Source organism: Gavialis gangeticus, unplaced genomic scaffold, assembly GCF_001723915.1.
Source record: "Gavialis gangeticus isolate Ggan-Ray unplaced genomic scaffold, GavGan_comp1, whole genome shotgun sequence".
NCBI classification, from domain to species: domain Eukaryota; kingdom Metazoa; phylum Chordata; order Crocodylia; family Gavialidae; genus Gavialis; species Gavialis gangeticus.
This window is the reverse complement of record NW_017729028.1, coordinates 26,500,353-26,512,001: the sequence shown is the minus strand read 5'-3', so window position 1 is coordinate 26,512,001 and position 11,649 is coordinate 26,500,353. Positions and strand designations below refer to the sequence as shown.

Below are 11,649 nucleotides of genomic sequence, written 5' to 3'. Positions count from 1 at the left end.
TGTGGGGGGAAAAAAAAAGAGAAACTACTTAGAGGGTTTTTCCATCATTATACCCAAACTTAGTGGTGGTTAATCTATATGACATATTAGGGGGGAAAGAAAAATACAATTCTAAATTCACTAAACTACAATAACTGTCAAATGAGAGTCAGAAGACAGGGGACAGGTATTTGGGTTTTCTTCTTGTTTCATTTTCTTCTCAATTAGGTATTACTCTTTTTTTTTTAAGACATGGACGACTTTGCAACAACAGTCCAGTGGCCACTGTTTGATGAATGATAAGAAAATAAACATCTGTGTGTGTGTGTGTGTGTGTGTGTGTGTGTGTGTGTGTGTGTGTGTGTTAGTCACTTGACTGTCACTTAGCGCTCACGTACCCAGTTATTGTGAATATACAAGATATTGGGCGGCAACTCATTTTAAAGCACACAAACGTTTACATGGGTTGAAGGTGACGAAGGTTAACATCTGTTTGCGCTTCTTCAGTTTCAATGCCATAACCTAACACAGTTTTTTAAATAAAAAGTTGGCTGGCTTTTGAAAACTGGCTAATCAACTTCGAAAATGGATTCAGTTCATTTCACGAGTTAGTCCAGAAAAAACGCGTTGTAAATGTGCATCTGTTTTTCAAATGAAATCATCTTCCTCTGGCAAGCCTGCCATTGCTGTCCCATATTGCGCTGCTTCATACTTGAATTGATTTGCTGGCCTTAACAGCAGCCACTAGAATACCAAAGTATGAGAATATATGGAAGCAAAATGACAGAGGGGGGTGACTCCCAGAGTAAGAAAAGTGCAGAATAAAAATCAGCACGGTCCCCAGCAACAAATCTTAGTACCTATATCTACAAGCATGAGCTGGACTAGACTTCCACAAACTGAAAACTCTGCCACCTCCAAGGGAAGGACCTGCCCTGTATTCTTATCAGCACAGAAAAGCAGAGCCCTGCAGCCAAGATGAGTTTAGTGTAACAATCAAGGCCACTGACAGATATTTTCCTCATCTATATTCAATGGGGCTCGAAGCAAGGTTTTGCCTCGAAGCAGAAAAGACCATCAGTGAGACTGATGACGGTGTGTAGGTAAAGGATGCCAGGCACTCAGAGATTCTGAAATCAGAGTGTGCCAACAGTATCTGGTGGCTAGCTACACTAATGGAAGAGCAAGTTATTCTCCCCACACCTGCAAATCCAGGCCCCTTAACTCCATCTTTTTGGATGCTACAGCACCACTTATCCTTCTTTGTGGCAGCTATGACCAAAAAGGGAGTGAGAGGTAGCAATAAGAATAAACTCCACATTACAGGACCAATTTTACTATCATTTGAGAAACTTTTGCAAGGGGTTCTGCTATACAATCCTTGCAGAATCTAGTATTGCCTCGTTAATGGGGGTGGCTACCGTGCTTGGTGCAGACTGCTACAAGATGTACACAAGCTTAGGTGTAGATACTCCTTTGCAGTCTTCACAACCTGAGCTACCCCATGAGGTCTTCAGGGGCCTCCATCTGTGCAGGTAAAGGAAGGATAACTACACCAGAAGAAGAGAAGGATACTAGGTTAAGGTAGGGAAACTTTGTCCCTTGAGCACATAGGAATGGACACTAGGAAGTTTGAAGCAATGGTTTGCAAGCCTAATGCTTCTCACTAGAGAAAATACTGAAGTCACAATAGGCAGAAAAAGAATAAGTGTAACCAGAACCACAGTTATCCTCCAAGTCATAGGAAGTACCTTATAAGAAAACCTGAACTGACAGTGTAGGCAGACTGGTAGCAGAGACAGTTTCCTACCAGCATGGTTTTAACGGGTTTGGAGGGACTGTTTTGGGGCCGACGGTTACCTCTAAAAACTAAAGAGCTTATGGAACCTGCATCTAACTTGCAGCCAACTGCTTTAAACCGGGCTTGTCTCAATTAAGTGGGAAGTGGGGTCCCACAGGGCTCGGTCCTTGGGCCCGCCCTGTTCAACATCTTCATCAGTGATTTGGATGAGGGGGTGCAAAGCACCCTGTTCAAGTTTGCTGATGACACTAAGATGTGGGGGGATGTGGGCACAATAGAGGGGAGCAACAGGCTACAGTTGGACCTAGATAGGTTACAAGGATGGGCGGAGGAGAACAGGATGGGGTTTAACACAGACAAGTGTAAGGTGATGCACCTGGGGAGGAACAATCGGCACCACACATACAGGCTGGGGAACTCCCCTCTTGTCAGCACGGAGGTGGAAAAGGATCTGGGAGTCATTATTGACTCCAGGATGAACATGAGTCGGCAATGTGGGGAGGCGGCTAGGAAGGCCAACTGCACCTTGTCGTGCATCCACAGATGCATCTCGAGCAGGTCCAAGGAGGTGATCCTCCCCCTCTATGCGGCACTGGTCAGGCCGCAGCTGGAGTACTGCGTCCAGTTCTGGGCGCCGCACTTTAAGAGGGATGTGGACAGCATCGAGAGGGTCCAGAGGAGGGCCACTCGTATGATCAAGGGACAGCAGGGTAGGTCCTATGAGGAAAGGTTGCGGGACCTGAACCTGTTCAGCCTTCAAAAGAGAAGGCTGAGGGGGGATCTTGTGGCCTGTTATAAACTGGTTAGGGGGGATCAGCAGGCGCTGGGGGAGTCCCTGTTCCCCCGAGCGCCGCAAGGAGTGACCAGGAACAATGGTCACAAGCTGGCGGAGGGAAGGTTTAAGTTGGACATCAGGAGGCGCTACTTCATGGTCAGGGCGGCTAGAGTCTGGAACCAGCTTCCAAGTGAGGTGGTGCAGGCTCCCACCCTGGGGGGTTTTAAGAGGAGGTTGGATGACCACCTTACTGGGGTCATTTGACCCCAGTGCTCTTCCTGCCAGGGCAGGGGGTCAGACTAGATGATCTGCTCAGGTCCCTTCCGACCCTAGAAACTATGAAACTATAAGAAAGAACAACAGGACAGATCTGAATTAGGAGAGAGTTATGAATTATTTCCTTCTTTAGCTGGGCTTGTGGTGGGGAGGAAGGGGAAGAATGCCCAGCAGAACAAGAACCTCACACAGACATCCAAGGAATGGATACAGATTTTTTGCTTTACCATCAGCTGAGGACCAAGAGCTAGAGTGCGCTAGCTGTGAAGACCCCTGTTATCAGGAGCTTTGTGGGGTCTGAAAGGATTGAAGGACTCAGATGATGCAATTCTTCTCGGATTCTGAAGAGCCTGGGTGACAAACACGACATCAGCATCACACTGCTGAGACTTAAAAATCATCTCTGAAGGAAGATCAAAGGTGAATGGGATTAAGTGCACATGCTAAAGTGGAAATGTTCCATTGAAACCTTGAATTTTAAATCCTAAATATACAGCAGCAAAGGAGTGAAGTACGCATGGAGAACATCCATAGATTTGTTGTTGAACAGATTTTGTTCCAGAGTTATTTGTAATACTTCTGGTATTTTTTTTTTTTTTTTATTACCAACAAGGTTTTGGGTACATTAAAATGTTTATTTGCTAAGACACTGTTGGACACTTGCCCTTAGAAAAACTGATTGGGATTGGTTGACACCTATTTATCATGGTTTTACAAACAAACATGAAGTCGCCTTAATGTTTAACTCTATGTAATGTTTTCTGAAAAGTCCTATAAGAGAACAAGCTCATACCTGTGTTGCAACAGAGTTAAAGTGAGCTGGAGAAAGAATGGGATAGAAGTAATAGTTCAGCATCCCTCTATCCTGTTACATAAATACAAATTAAACACCTCTTAATGCATTTCCTAGCTTTTAAAAATTATTCATGGCTTACAACTGACTGTTCAGATTGTATTCCTGCATGGATAATCATTTCTTAAAACGGGAGTATACATCAATAATATTCACAGGGAGTCCATAAGAGCTTGGCAAACATTTCTGACAAAACAAAAATAAACTCAAAACAGAAGGATTACTCACAAAATGCTACATCAACAACTCCTTTGACAGACATCTGGATTATGCTGCTTTTTAAATAGGAAAACAAAGATGTCACTTCTAAGTTTAAATGGAAACACTGAAATATGCTATTAAAAATATCAGATTGTAAACAAAGCTATTTTTCACAGACTCAAAAGCAATGAGTTACTATTTGAGCAAAGTTTGCCAGAATCTTTTACAGGAAAAATAATATTCACGTACGGTTTTGTTTCTTGTTTTTCTGTTTGTTTATTTTTAAAGGCATTTCGCTAGAATACGTCAAGGTACCAGGGATTAATTCCAGGTGCTTATTTCTACAGGGAGAGGACAGGTGATTTGACAGTGGAACAATGATATGTCTGCTTTGGTACCCTACCTCAAGTGGCCTACATCTGATGCTTTAAAATGAAAGTTATTACTCCAATACACCCAGCCAATTGTACAATACTGCACATCAATAGAAAAGATTGGGCACAGACCTCCATAGGAGATTGTCCCTAAGGCGTGAAATATTATTACCTTTCTCTTTTCTTCAACCACTGAAACATTGCTAATGATTATTAAATGACCCACTCTGAGTTCAATGACTTTAGGAGAGCTGCTGCCATGGCTTTTTTGTCCTTTTGGTACAGGTTTGAAGAGGCTTTCAGTTTCTGATGACCAACATGGCATACGCATCTTTTTCAGAAGCCATTTGCTGCTTTCATCACTAGGCTGACAAAATGGCTATAGTTTGAGGCTAAAATTTGGATACAAATAAATGATTTTCTTCAATATACACAGTATAAGCTGTCTAATCCACCTTCCGAAAGCTTCAGTGACTTTTTGGCTTGGATTTGATCACAGGAAGCTGAAGTCCTATGTGCATGACATTGGCTCGGTGTTGCATGTGGGGAAATTCAGAAAGTACAATTTATTTCTGCTGCAAGCAGAATGCCATTTTTATCATGGGACACGAATGTCCTTATGGACATATGATGCAAGGCCATGTTTAGGATGGTATCATGAAACAACTAGAGTATAACAAGGGATCTTAGTGCAGAGTCTGGGAGCCACTACACGAGTTTCCTGTACTGTCAAGCCATTGACGTCATTTGTTTTCAACACTCTACACATTACTGCATTCTTTGCAATAAATTGTCCCTCGATGTCAACTTGTATAACCCACGGCAAGGGTCCAATGTTATGATTCATTTGGCCCTGAAAAGAGCTGTTTATGTTGTTGCTTTGGTGGCCATGAGTTTGAAGACTGAAGTTCAGCCGCCAGAGCGATGAAACATTTATTGTAGTTCCGCACTTAGCAGGGAAGGCCGCGAGCAGGTTGTTATCCTCTTCTGTCTCTTGGCACCGCAATCCCGGAGCCATACCAACTGCCTCAAGTGACACCTGATTCCATCATCTCCGTCCTTGTCCCTAATTCAAATATAGTCAAAACAATCAGGCAGCGCATCCATAAAGAGCCACAGCAGATTAATTCAGCCTTCCGCCCTTCCTCCCCTTTCTTACTCCCTTTCATGCTGGAGGAAGTAGACAAAGGGCTTGCAGCCACAACGTCTGGGGAAGTGACTGGCTCTGACGGAGTATTCCCAGAGGTACTTAGGAACCTGGGACCACTCTCATAGGCTTGGCTTGCGAATCTTTTCAGCAATATACACACCAGTCAGTTCCCTAAAGAGTGGAAAAAGGTGAAGGTCATCACAATCAGAAAGCCTGGAAAGCTTGCTGATGACCCAAAAAAACTACAGGGCAATTTCTCTTCTCTCCACAACTTATAAACTTATGGAGCCGTTAATCCTTACCTGTCTGAAACCTACCCTGGAAGCCATCATACCCAAAGAGCAAGCCAGCTTTCAGACAAACAGGAGCTGGTGACCAGGTATAGCACTGACCAGCTATACTGAGGCCAGACCAGCTATAATTTCAGCGCAAATTGAAAACAAACATAGTATTTATAGCTCTTTCCTCTGCATATGACACTGTTTGGAGAAAAGGATTTTTGCTAAGGTTGGCATATGTCATCAAGCACAGACCAACTCTTGCACTAATAAATGTGTTCCTATGAAGCCGTAAATTCTGGGTACACCTTGACAAGAATTTGAGCAACCAGCAAGTGCTAAAGGATGGTTTCTCTCGGGGGTCTGTTCTTTCTCCGATTCTTTTCAACTTATACACCAGTGAAATTCTGCTACCAGCATCGCGAAAATTTATTTATGCTGATAATATTGCATTGGCCACATAAGGTGATTCTTTTGAACCAACAGAAAAATTCCTTGAAAATGATCTGCAAACCCTAGAGGACTATTTCTGAACTTGGCATTTGAAGCCTAACGCAGCTAAGACAGCCATTTCCTCATCCCACCTTAACAACTCTCAGGCCAATACAACTCTAAATGTACAGTTTTGTAGAACTAAAATAACACATGAAAAATATCCACAGTACCTTTAAGTCACTCCAGATCAAACTGTCAGTTACCACCAGCACCTTGAAATTACTTGCAAAAAGACAGCGACAAGGACTAACAATATAGAGAAGCTCACTGGAACATCTCATTCTGTTCTTGTAAATAAATTGACAGGCTGTGATGTAGGTGACTACATGATCAGGTGGGTGGCAAATTGGCTTAGGGGTCACACCCAGAGAGTGGTGGTGGATAGGTCGATATCAGTCTGGAAATACACAGGCAGTGGAGTCCCGCAAGGCTCGATCCTTGGACTGGTGTTATTCAGTGTCTTCGTCAGTGACTTGGACAAGGGCGTGGAGAGCACCCTGTCCAAATTCGCAGATGATATCAAATTATGGGGGGGGGCAAAGTTAACACACCAGAGGGTAGGGAACAGATCCGGGTGGATCTGGACAGGTTGGAAAAATGGGCAGAATGAAATAGGATGCAGTTCAACAAAGACAAGCGCAAAGTGCTGCACCTGGGCGAAAAGTACCACCAGCACACTTCCAGGCTGGGGGACAACCTTCTCAGCAGCACAGCAGCAGAAAGGATCTTGAGGTCATAGTTGACTCCAAGATGAACACGAGTCATCAATGTAATGAAATGATCAACAAGGCTAACTGCATTTTATCATGCATTAGCAGATGCATGATGAACAGGTCCAGGGAAGTGATGCTCCCCACCCTATGCGGCACTGGTCAGGCTGCAGTTGTAGTACTGCGTCCAGTTTTGGGCACCGCACTTCAAGAGGGATGTGGAGAATCTTGAGAGGGTTCAGAGGAGGCCACTCATATGGTCAGAGGCCTGCTGGCAAGGCCCTACAAAGAGAGACTGAGGGACCTAGATCTCTTCAGCCTCTGTAGGAGAAGGCTAAAGGGTGATCTTACGGCTGCCTATAAATTCATCAGGGGAGGGCAGCAGGGAATAGGAGATGTTCTATTTACCAGGGCATCCCCTGGAGTAACTAGGAACAATGGCCACAAATTGATGGAGAGCAAATTTAGGTTAGACATTAGAAAGAACTTCTTCACAGCAAGGGTTACCAGAACCTGGAGTGGGCTTCCAAGGGAGGTGGTGCTCTCCCCTACCATGGGAGTCTTCAAGAAGAGACTGGACAAGCACCTAGCTGGGGTCATCTGATCCCAGCGGTCTTTCCTGCCCAGGCCAGGGGGTTGGACGCGATGACCTACTGAGGTCCCTTCCGACCCTAACATCTATGAATCCTGGGGAAGCAATGCTCTTACCTTCCACAGATCAACCCATGCCCTGGTACTCTCTACAGCTAAATACGGTCTTCCCATCTGGTAAACCCTGCCATGCGTACAGTAAATGGTACTCCAAAATCCATGCCACTTCCATGGCTGCCGGTGTTACCGACTATAGCTCCCTCCATGGTGAGAAGAGATTAAACCGTACTTTGAGAGTATGAAAAGATCATGGCTGACCCTGAACTTCTGTTGTATGAAGACATCGTCCACTCACCAAGATCCAGACTTCAGTTAAGGAAACCTTGCTGGTTATAAGTGCTCCAACTTTCATCGAACAGTCTGGATGCCAAGAGCCCCTGGCATGAAATCTGGTCTGCAACAACAGTGTGCAACAAAAATTGGTCATAAATGCAACCATCAAGCTTCCGGGTTTCTGTCTGCAACATAAATATTGGACCACGCTGAACTGCATTTGTATGGGACAGAGAAGGTGTGCCTATTTATTGAACAAAGGGGGGGCAAACTGCATATGCGGTGACATGCAGTCAATGAGCCACATTGCAAACTCCTGCCCTGAACCTGTCTAATCATGGAGAGACTGAAGCAATCCACCTAGCTGACCTGGATGTCATGAAGTGGCTATCAAACTTCAACATACAACTTTAAATAACCTGCAACTGCTCTGTTGTTGCTTGCCCTAGAAGAGCCAGATTAAACTAAACTAAAGCACAAGAAAAATTAAACGATCTAGAAATGCTTGTTTTCTGTAAGGAGTGAATACTTCTAGAAGACAATGACGCTATTGTAAAGATGACTTCTAGACATCTAAAATGTACTTCTCAAAAACAACAAAACCCGAAACAAAAAACAAACAAAAGAAAATAAAAAACTGCCAGGAAAAGGATCTATAAACAAAGTTGTGATGTGGAGCTCCAGGGAAAGATCTGTAAAACATTCAGAAGCAAGCTTACATACAGGAAGGTCTGCTGTTTAAGAGGTTATACACTTGCAACAGGTGATATTAAGTGCATAAGTGTTCTCGGGTACGTCTACATGTGAACCCCACTGCATAGTTGATACTGCAGTCCCAGCAGTGCATAGGTCATTTCCAACCCTACTTCACAGTAGCAATGAGCTAGTGCACAGTAGCTCATTGCTACTATGCAGTAGCAGCAGTGTCACAGTGCCCGCCGACTCTACATCACCTTAGCATCTCGTGTAGACGCATCCAGTAACAACATTTTACGTTAGGCTATCCTGAAGTACGAGGAACTAATTTTTTGTGGTTCACTAAAAATCCGTGGTTTTCCTGGAAGACTTGGTGAGTCTTGCTAAGAGGGAAGGAGAATCTTGGCAAGGATCTCAGATGCATAGGATTTGAGAGCTCTCTCATCCCTCAGTTACAGCAGGGACTGCTGAATCTTTACCAAGGATGCCCTTTGTCTAAAATGGCTGCAAGGCTTTGGCTTGATTAGGGTCAAAATGTTTCAGAGACACTGAGTAGTATCTTCCTCACTAAGCTGTTTAAACTTTCAGGCTCTTCTCACCAAGCTGTCAAGGTCTTACGAACTCTTCAAATCACCACATGACATGGTTTAAAAGCACAGAAGGGACCAAAAATTTATTGGAAATAAAAAAGGCCAAAACTTTTATTGTCACCTTTTTCAGGCCAACTTCATGTATAGTAAGTAAGCAAAACCAGAACAAAGCCATTTTCCCCTCCTACAATTCACTTGTAATAGAAAATTATGTCCTTATTTGTCCATATACATTGCTCATCTTACCAAAGAGTTCAGATTGCCAAAGAGTTGGAATTTATGGCTTTATCCATCTTACCAATGAGTTCAGATTGCTCTGTATCAATGACTTGTCCCATTCATCATTTCCTTTTCCAAGCTCTGTCATCTGCAAGCTGTACAAGCCATTTTATGGTTCCCCCACCAAATCAGCAATGATAAAATGTTAATTAACCAAGGAAGTGATCCCTGTGGGACCCCATTAGAAAAGCACACCTGCTCAGTGATGATTCCCCATTTACAATTACATTTCAAGACCTGTCGGTTAGCTGGTATTTAATCCATTTCAAACGTATGATGTTTGTTGTAGTTCCTTAATCAAAACAGTACACTTACAAGGGCAAGTGCCCTACAGTAGCAAAATGCATCAGCCCTCTTATCTTTATCAGCTAAAGTTGTAATTTTTTCAGAAAGATAGAATTACTTTGACAGTATCTATTTTCCATAAACCCATAACTGATTGATTGGCATTAAATATATTTCTCTCCTAAAATTCTTTGAGTCCTTTATCAGCTGTTCCATTGTTTTATCTGGAATCACAGATTCATAGATTCATAGATTAAGGGTCGGAAGGGACCTAATAGATATTCTAGCCCGACCCCCCGCCAGGGCGGGAGAACAACAAAACCCCAAAACAAGAAACGGGACTCAAATGAGTCCAGCCAGGTAGGCATCCAGCCTCTTCTTAAAGACCCAAAGCAGGAGGGGACAGTCTATTCCAGACCTTGGGGGCTCAGACTCTAAATAAATTCATCCTTATATCCAGGCTGAAGGAGTTTACAGCCATTCTAGTAATACAGCAGCCATGAAGGGACTTGAACCCTCAATCTTCTGATCTGAAGTCAGATGCCTTATCCATTAGGCCACATGGTCATATCTTCTAATCAACGTCAGGCTGACGGGTTTCAGGAATCTGCATGGTAGTTCTGCCTCAGAGACCTTTTAGCCAGTATCAGAGGCGGGACGCGGGGATTTAGGATGCATACTAATGCATTTCGGAGATTGGGGACAATTTATTTTTGTCCCCAGTCACATACTAAGAGCACTTGTGGTCAAACCTGTGGACAGAGAAACCTCTTTCTCTCTTCCCCTTCTGAAGATCCTTCAGAGTTAAAAAAGTAGGAAGTTTTTTATACACCGGAGCAAGCAGTCACCTGACAGTCAAACAAGCAGTCACAATTTTGGATTCTATAACAACAATTAGGATTCTGTTTGCTGACATCAAGAATTTCTTCTCTTGAAAACTGCTGATTTTAGTAGGCATGACTGCTGTACAATTCATTCAATTAAGGAAGATGTGCCATTCAACTGGTCACCTTATCTTGAAACGAACTGGACTACATATAGAAGTACAGGTTTCAAGGCCTTTTCATTGGTGCTGAGGCAACTTTCATCTCTAGGTAGTCCTTACAAATCAACTTGCACTTTAAGTGCTTGTTCTGGTTTCAATGCATGTAAATGAAGTCTAAATAAAAATAAATGCCACTTAAAAAAATAAATGAGGCAAGAAACAGGCTGGTTTAGCCCCCCTGTTCCCAAATATCTATAAAACAGCAGCTGAAGGAGTTCATGCCTGCATAGGACAGTTGGTCTAGAGGGGACAGCAAGAGGCCTCGCTGGCCCAGAGCATTCCTGAGGACTACGAAGGAAGGATGAACAGAGAAAATGCATGGCAGGGCCCCTCCCCGGCCCTCCCTCCACCATATTAAGATGCAGCTGTTAGACATTGCAACAGAGGGCCCGAGATTTTCTTCTTGTTTTTCTAGCACCATACTAGCCCAGCATCATACAAAAAAAATTACAGTAGTTTCATGTAATGGAACTGTGGGAAAAGCAACACTACTTCAGAGCATTTACAATCACTTAAAGATTAAAGCCAAGAATGCCAACTATTGTACTTTGACATAAATGCCAAGTGGCTTTTAACACGTACTTAAGCTATTACGATAGCCTGGCAGTCCTCGTAACCAATCTGACCCTTTAAGTTTATAAGATGATTTACCGAAGTTGAAGGGTCATGGCCTGCTAAGACATTTTACCTTTCTTATTAGCAACATTCCCACTGCTTCATCTAGGGGTGAAGTGTTGTAGCTGCATTGGTTCAGAAAATGTGATACACAAGGTTTTGTGTGATTTTATTTTTTAATATCAGTAATAGATATTAGTAAAACTTTCAGACACAAAGCACCCTTCCTCAAGTCACGTTGAGCTTAAAAGCTTAGCTAAATACACACTTGGTCCCATAAAAGATAGCATTAAAAAAAAAAAAAAAAAAAAAAAAAAAAAAAA

At 43.2% G+C, this 11,649-nt stretch overlaps 1 non-coding gene across 1 annotated transcript; it reads right to left on the bottom strand.

Annotated features, from left to right (window-relative positions):
* Window positions 1-10,160: 10,160 nt before the first annotated feature.
* On the bottom strand, window positions 10,161-10,233 carry TRNASTOP-UCA. Its single transcript has one exon. It is a non-coding gene; the product is annotated as a tRNA-Sec (tRNA).
* Between the last annotated feature and the right edge of the window lie 1,416 nt (window positions 10,234-11,649).